At 43.8% G+C, this 9,042-nt stretch overlaps 1 pseudogene; it reads left to right on the top strand.

Annotated features, from left to right (window-relative positions):
* The first annotated feature begins 1,801 nt into the window (after positions 1–1,801).
* On the top strand, positions 1,802–2,398 carry LOC126490833 (TLE family member 5-like; annotated as a pseudogene).
* Positions 2,399–9,042: the final 6,644 nt, after the last annotated feature.

Raw genomic sequence — 9,042 nt, 5'->3', positions numbered from 1 at the left:
AGGCATAGGGTGGAGACAGGGACTGCATGGGGCTGTATCTAGGGATGGAGTGGAAGAGAGGACTGCATGGATCTGTATCTAGGGATAGAGTCAGGCAGGCTCTGCATGTGGCTGTATCTAAGGATGGAGTGGAGGCAGGGACTGCATGGGGCTGTATCTAGGGATGGAATGGATGCAGGGACTACATGGGGCTCTATCTAGGGATGGAGTGGAGGAGAGGATTGCATGGGGCTGTATCTATTGATGGAGTGGAAAAAGGGACTGCATGGGGATCTATCTAGGAATGAAGTGGAGGCAGGGACTGTATGGGGCTGTATCTAGGGATGGAGTGGAGGCAGAAACTGCATGGCCCTGTATCTAGGGATGGAGTGGAGGAAAAAACTATTAGGGCCTCTATCTAGGGATAGAGTGGAGGCTAGAACTGCATGGGGCTGTATCTAGGCATGGAGTGGAGGAGACAACTGCATGAGGCTGTATCTAGGGATGGACTGGAGGCAGGGACTGCATATGGCTGTATCAAGGGATGGAGTGGAGGAAGGGACTGCATAGGGCTGTACCTATGGATGGAGTGGAGGCCTGGACTGCATGGTCCTATATCAAAGGATCGAGTGGAGGCAGAAACTACATGGGGCTGTATGGATGGATGGAGTTGAGTCAAAGTACTGCATGAGGCTGTATCTAGGGATGGAATGGAGACAGGGACTGAATAGGACTGTATCTAGTGATGGACTGGTTGTTGGGACTGCATGGGGCTGTATCTAGGGATGGAGTTGAAGAGGGGACTACTTAGGGCTGTATCTAGGGACAGAGCTTAAGCAGGGATTGCATGGGCTCTATCTAGTTATGTAGTGGAGTCCGGGACTGCATGGGGCTGTATCTAGGGATGGAGTGGAGGCAGGGTCTGCGTGGGACTGTATCTAGGGATCGAGTGGAGGAGGTGACTGCATGGGGCTGTATCTAGGAATGGATTGGAGGAGGGGATTGCATGTGTCTGTATCTAGAAATGGACTGGAGCCAGGTATTCATGGGGTTGTATCTAGGGATGGACTGGATGCAGGGACTGCATGTGTCTGTATCTAGGGATGGTGTGGATTCAGGGTACTGCATGAGGCTGTATCTAGGGATGGAGAGGAGGAGGGAACTGCATGGGTTTGTATCTAGGAATGTAGTGGAGGCTGGGACTGCATGGGACTGTATTTAGGGATGGACTGGAATCCTGGACTGCATGGGGCTGTATCTTGTGATGGAGTGGAGGCTGGGACTGCATGGGGCTGTATCTAGGGATGGACTGGAATCCTGGACTGCATGGGGCAGTATCTAGAGATGTAGTGGAGGCAGGGACTGCATGGGGCTGTATCTAGGGATGGAGTGGAGGAGGGGACTGCATGTGGCTGTATCTAGGGATGGACTGGAGGAGGGGCTGCATGTGGCTTTATGTAGGGAGCCCAGCTAGTAGCTTGTTTTTTGGCAAGTGATTTACAGTTATATCCAAAATGATAGTATTTGATAAGCCTTTCAGTCTAGGGATGTCTAGGAGATTAGTCAGTCCTGTCCAATTAATCCCTAAAAGTGGTTTTCTAAGGAAGAAGATGGACAATGTTCCAGCATGTCATCAGTCAAGAGCTCTAGGATCATCCACATTGTCCCACGAATCTGAATACTTTTCATACCAGCTCCACAAAAAAAAAAATTGATCTCCAAATCAATCTCACAATTTTCTGCAAAACTAAACTGAAGGGGCCCAGGAGCTCCAGGACAAAGTGCGGCCGCCCGCCACCCTCCCCTCCAGGCAACTGAAGTGATGTTTAGGCAAAACTGGCACTCAGGCTCCTCCCACCTCCCCTAGCAGCTCAAGTTCCCCTCTCCGACTCCAGCGACTGCATCAAAGATGAGTTCCAGTTGCTGCAAGCACAGTACCACAGCCTCAAGCTGGAGTGTGACAAGCTGGCCAGCGAGAAATCAGAGATGCAGCAGCGGCATTACGTCATGTACTATGAGATGTCCTATGGATTCAACATGGATAAAGATGCATAAACAGGCTGAAATTGTGAAGAGGCTGAATGGGATTTGCGCCCAGGTTCTGCCCTATTTGTCACAGGAGCATCAGCAACAGGTTCTGGGAGCCCTCGAGAGAGCCAAGCAGGTTACGGTTCCTGAGCTGAACTCCATCATCCGACAGCAGCTCCAGGCTCATCAGCTGTCCCAGCTGCTGGCGCTGGCCCTGCCCCTGACACCGCTGCTCGTGGGGCTCCAGCTGCCGTCACTCCCTGCAGTCAGCGAGGGCACCGGTCTGCTGTCTCTTTCAGCTCTGGGCTCTCAGGCACACCTCTCTAAGGAGTACAAGAATGGACATGATGGGGACACCCACCAGGAGGATGTTGGCGAGAAGTCGGATTAGCTCCTGGGGAGGAGGGAGGGGGAGGCGGACACAGGGGAGACAGGCACAGAGAGGGAGCAGTCTTCCTAGGGCCACACAACACAGAGCTCGGCCACTGCCCAAGCTTTCATCCCCAGTCCAGGTTCCAGCAGTCTTGCCCTGCACCCTGGACCTAGGGGACCTCAGAGGGACACCCCAGGTTACAGAGGGCAGCAAGAAATCCCCCACCTGCGACATTTATCCGGGTCACCGCCACCAGTCGTGGCCCAGAATGTACACAATGCAACTCTAGCTGCCCCTTTCCACCCTGTGCGCCCTGAGTCCTCCCCGTGACCCGGCTCTGCTTCCCCACACTGTACACTTTCTAGGTCCAGACCCCCCCCCAACTCACCCAGTCCAGTTCCCTCGCCCACCAAGGAGGGGGACAGAGAAAGTGACATGAAGGCTAAGAACTTCAGTGGGGGTGGGCACCCACAAACCTCCCTTTCTCCCCTTCCCCAAATAAACATGAGGGCTCTGAATTTGGTTTATTTTTTTTTGCCCTAGTATTCTATAGCTTGTCTTCTAAGAAAGGGGATTTAAAGATAGAAGAAGAGGAAAGAGTTAAAAGACCGAAGCACCGCGGGTATCTGTGTATATAGTTAGCTTTGGTGTGTCCCCTTGGTCTCCCCATGAAGGAGGATTGCTGTACTGAGGGTGGGGTCTAGCTGTGCCTTTAAAATAAAAACATGAAAAGGTTAAAAAAACTAATCTGAAGGGCCAGAATAATTTGTCTTGTGTTTACATTTTTAGTATAAACCTTAACATCATTGACTCTAAGGGGTTGCTGACCCACATTTACTTTTGAGAAAATGAAAATGCTGAGGTGGGCGTTTGTTCAGCACACAAATAAAGGGCCACATGTGCCTTACCATCTTATTTAGCCATTCTACCTTTTCGGTGTCTGGAAAATGAACCCAGGCAGGCAGATTACAGGCGTGTACCCCCAGGTGCACAGCTCGCCCCTTGTCCTCAAACAACACCAGCACATGACACAGGCAGTTAGCTTCAAAGCCACAGCTCAAGCAGCACCAGGCAAGAAGCCCAAGCGCCAGCAGCACCCAACTGAAGATCAGTCCAGGTAGCCAAAGGCATACACTGACAGCAACAACATGAAGCTGTGGTCACTGCTTCATCCACACACCAGCTGCTAAGAGTCAAAGGGGATCAGGAGCTGTGAGGACACACCAGAGCGACCAGTTAACACCCTCACTCTGCAGGCCAGGCCCAAGCTCCCACTGCTTGGACCACCCACCAAAGTCCCATCAGGTGCTGCAGAAGCAGCAGGCGTCCGAGAAGGCTCTGGTGGACTTGGACAACTTGGGCAGGCCACGCCGCGGGACATAGAACCCCAGCTTTACCAGCGACACTCTGCAGTTCCTGGGCAGGCTGCCGAAGACCAAGGCGGACCACAGGCCACCCTCCATGCCCTACTGCAAGGTCTGCGGTGTCAGTTGCACAGGACCGCAGACCTATCGCGACCACCTGGAAGGACAGACGCAAATGATGAAGCTTAGATGACAGGTACACAGCCCAGTGGAGGTCCGTGAGGGACCCACAGCCTTCACTGAGGCCTAGTTGCACACCAGGCTAGGGAAGCCTTTTTCCTCTGAGCCCACACCTCAGAGTTTCACCTACACCCGAAGCTCGGTCAGCACCCTGAGACCTCAGTCAAGCAGGAAGCTCACACCAGTCACAACTCACACCCTTCAGGCCTGACCAACACAGGCTTTCGGGTCCTCATCTCCCATGCCTCCATGCAGTTCACTTCTCTCTGCTGAGGCAAAAGCGGCACTCCATACCCTTCCTGACAGCACCCCTCTGAGTTGGACAGCAGGAGATCAATGGTCAATAGGGGTGGGAAATTGTATTGGACCCTGTTGACATCATAGCTGGTTTAACTTGAGACCCATACAACAAGAGAAAGTCCATACCTGGCACTGCCTAGTGTGCCAGAAACCAGAAGCTGAATAGCCCAGAGACCCAGAATAGAAAAAAAAAAAAAACATGACTGGCAAAAAAAGTCAATGAAATGATTCCTACCAATACTTTTCTGTACTTGTAGACTAGTACCTAGTACAATTGTCATCAGAGAGGTTTCATCCAGCAGCTGATAAAAACAAATGTAGAAATCCACAGCTAAATATTAGGCAGAGCTCAGGGAAGCCTCTGGAAAGGGGAGAGGAAGGATTTATGAGCCAGAAGTTCAAGGACACTACAAGAACCGGCCCACAAAATCAACTAACCTAGGTTCATAGGGGTTCACAGAGACTGAAGTGACAATCAGGGAACCTGTATGGATCTGACCTAGGTCCTCTGCATTTATATTACAGTTATGTAACTTGGTCTTCTCATTAGACTTCGAAAAGTGGGAGTTGGGAATGTCTCTGACTCTTTTGCCTGCCCTTGGGACCCTTTTTCTCCTGCTAGGTTGCCTCATCCTGCCTTAATATGAAGGAATATGTCTGGTCTTATTGTAACTTGTTATGTCATGTTTGGTTGATATCCCTGGAAGGTGTACTCTTTTCTTAAGGGAAACAGAGGAAGGGTGGATCTGGAGGGGTGACTGGGAAAAAAGGAGGAAAAGGAAACTATATTCAGGATACAATATTTGAGAAAAATAAAAGTCAAAACTATTTTTAAAGGCAAAAAAATGACATTATAGATCAAATGGACTTAACAGATATCTACAAAATGTTCCACAAAATACCAAAGAACACACATACTACTCAGCAACACACAAAAGCTTTTCTAAAATAGACATCTTGGAACACACATAAAAAGAATCTTTACAAATTCAAAAAGATTGGGATCATTTTTATATCCTAGTTAACCATAATTAAAAAATTAAAATTGACACCAACCAAGTCTCTAGTAAATACACAAACTCATGGAGATTAAACAATTTATTACTAAATGAACAAAATCAAAGACCCAAACAAATGTAACTTCAGTCACTTAATATTTGACAACAATGCCCAGAACCTATGCTGGAGGAACAAATGTTGCTAGGAAAACTGGATGCCTACATGCAAGAGAATGGCATTAGAGCTGTATCTATCACCTTGCACAAAAACTGACTCAAAATCTATCAATGACTTAAGCCTAAATCCTCAAATACTGAAACTGCTAAAAGTCAGCAGAGGCAATGCCCTGTATGATTAAGGTGTAGGAAGAAACTTCCTGAATAGGACACCATTGACCCAAGAATTAAGGCCAACAATTGTCAAGTAGGACTAAATGAAACTAAAAAAAAAAATCTTCGCAGCTAAAAGAACAATGACCTAGAGGAAGGGAAAGCCCACAGAATGGGAGAGAATCTTTGCTGGCTATACACTTGATAAAGGTTTAATATTCAAAATATATAAAGAACTTAAAAATTAAAGGGCCAAAAGAGTGACCCCTTTCAAAAATGGGCCTGAAGCCTGAATAGAAAGTTCTCAAAAACAAAACAAAGAAAGTTTAAAAAAAAGAAAGAAAGAAAAACAAATTGGCTAAGAAATGTCTTTTAAAAAAACACATCATGGATTGCAACTAGGGAAATGCAAGTCAAAGTAATTTTGAGATTTCATCTAACCAGAGTCAGAATGGCTAAGATCAATGGAACAACTGACCACAAATGCTGGAGAGGATGTAGGAAAAAGAGAAACCTCACTTGTTGGTAGATTGCAAACTTGGTAAGAAACTATGGAAATCAGGAGCAGTATAGCTGCCTTTTGGTAGATTTATATTTGCTTTTTGATAATTCTCCATCCAATAGTCTCTCCTGAACATGAGCTAAACAAAGATAACACCAGTAGACATGCCTCTGGATAAGGAAAAGCTTAAAAGGCCTCAACCCTAAACAAAGAACTACAAGCAACTAAAGAATGCTAGAAGTAAGAGAAATAGTCTTCCCCAGGGAAGAGCATACCATGGGGTTATCCAATACCAAATGGTCAGTCCTGAAAACATACATACAAGTAATATTATAAGACTAAGTAGGCTCTATAAAGGAATAAATATATCTATACGTATATGCATGCAATAAGAGCTAGTGAAAAAAGAGCCTATGAATTTGACAGAGATCGTGGAAGGATTTATGAGAGGATTTGAAGTATAGAAAGGAAAAAAGAGAAATTAAATTATATTATAATCTCAAAAAAATAAAAATTTAAAAATACATTTCTAGTAACCATATTTGATCTTTAAATCTTCTTTATGTGATGTTATGAAACATATTCTAGCTCTATTATGGTTTTTTGTGGTATACCATTTTTCGTTTTCAACATATTTGTATCTTTGAAACTAAAGTTTATCTTATAGGTGCAGTGGTTGTGTTTTTCTTTTTAAAGTTCTTCTAGTCTTTCCCTCTTAACTAGATAATTTACTTGATTTTAATGTAATGCATAACAAGTAGGAACTTTGACAATTTGCCATTCTTATTGACTCATTTCTTAGACTGTCTCGGTTGTGCTAGATATTTCCTATCTTGCCAATTTACTAACCTTAACATTTCTTTCCATATGTAATTTGGGTTCTTTTTTCCTTAGCAGTTAGGCAATTTCTTATAAGAGTAAAATTATCATTGTTTTATTATTGCCATATGACTCAAATTTCAGTCTTGGATTTTCCCAGGGGAAAAAGTTATATTTACACATAATCCTGTGAATGAATTTTTAGCAGTTAAGCACATACAAGCAAGAACTTGGCATAAATTTTTTATCTATTCAACAACTGACTTATTAAGCACACTATATATAATATATATGTATATATCTATGCCATGTATTACTATAAAATAAAATGTTTTAAAACCCTCTGTCTTAGCCACTATTCTATTGCTGTGACAAGATACTATGGCCAACCAAGGCAACTCTTATAAAAGAAAGTATTTAATTGGGGGTTTGCTTAAAGTTTGAGAGGCTTAAACCTTTATCATTATGGCAGAGAGCATGGAAGTACACAAGCAGACACAGTATAGGAGAAATAACTGAAAGTTCTACACCCCAATCTCCCTGCAGGCAGCAGGGAGAGAGATTGGATTTAGCATCAGATTTTGAGACCCCAGTGACACACTTCCTCCAACAAGGCCACACCTCCTAATCCTTCTAATCCTATCAAAGAATTCCACTCCCTGGTGACTAAACATTCAAATATATGAATTATATATTCTTATTCAAATCACCACACCCTCTTTTAGGATATATTACTTAACAGAATCATCATAGGGTTGTAGCCATATCCTGGTTGTTATCTATGTTATAATATTACAAAGTATTACTATTGAGGGAAAGTGAAGAAACTGCTCAAGGTATCTCTATTTTTTTATAATTGCATATAAACCTTATTAGATAAATTGAAATTCCAATATATAATCATTGGGTGTGATGGTTAGTGTTCGTTGTCAACTTGACAGAATCTGAAATCACCTGGGAAATGGGCATCTAGGCATGCCAGTGGGAGAATAGTTTGATTGTATTAATTGTTGTGGGAAGAACCACCTAAATTGTGGGGCGAGACTATTCCCTGGCAAGAGATCCTGGATTGTAAACAATGGAGAAACAGAGCTGAGCACCAGTATGCATTGTTCCTGATTGTGGATGTGATATGACCATATGACCACTTTCTTCAAAATCCTACAGCTCTGACTTTACCACAATGAACTCTAATCTGAACTATGAGCCAGAAGGAACCATTCTCTCTTAAGTTGTTCTTGTCAGAATGTTTTTATCACAGCTACAGAAAAAGAAACTAAGATGAGTTAACCAGGAACCTTGATCTTAGAAAAAACAAGTTTTATGTTCACACAAATACTACATATTGATGTCCATAGAAAACATTTGTAATAATAAAAAACAAAAATAGTCCAGATACCTTCAGTGTATGAGTGGATAGAGAAACAGTGATACATCCACACCTTCAAACATAATGACATGATTTAAAATAATTACTAGTACAAGCATTAACTTAAACAGTAAGAAAGTTACGTTGAATAAAAAAGTCAGCTATAAAAGATTATGTAGCATATGATTCCTATCATAACATTCTCTAGCACAAGATGATAGTTCTTGTGCTAGAGAACATATTAATGCCTACTAAGGATTAGTGGCAAGGTTCTTGTGAGAAGGCAGTAGATATGACTATAAATTGGTAGCATGAGGAATCTCCATGGTAAAAGGACTATTATATCTCATGGAGATGTATGCATGAAACTATTATACATCAGAAATTGCATAACAAACATATACAATTGAGTATAAATAAAACATAAAACTTAGGCATTCTGGGTTAAAACCTGATGGAGGTGGGTCTTGTAATAATAAAGAAACTGCCTCGGCCCTCATAGGACAGAAAATTAGGTGGGTGGAGAAAACATAAGAGAATTCTGGGAGAAAGAAGCTTAGTGAGAGAGTCGCCATGATTCTCCCACTCCAGACAGACACAGGTTAAGATCCTCCCTGGTAAGCCAGCTCGTGGGCTACACAGAATTTTAGAAATGGGTTAGAACAATATGTAAGAGCTAGCCAAGAAGAAGCTGGAACTAGCTGGGCCAGGCAGTGTTTGAAAGAATACAGTTTCCGTGTAATTATTTCGGGCATAAACTAGCCATGCGGGCGGCCGGGTGCCAGGGACGCAGCCCCGCC

This window comes from Alexandromys fortis, unplaced genomic scaffold (assembly GCF_014885135.2).
Source record: "Alexandromys fortis isolate MF-2015 unplaced genomic scaffold, M_Fortis_MF-2015_v1.1 scaffold_246, whole genome shotgun sequence".
Taxonomy (NCBI): Eukaryota; Metazoa; Chordata; class Mammalia; order Rodentia; family Cricetidae; genus Alexandromys; species Alexandromys fortis.
The sequence above is the reverse complement of the archived record's forward strand: the minus strand, read 5'-3'. Positions and strand labels throughout refer to the sequence as shown.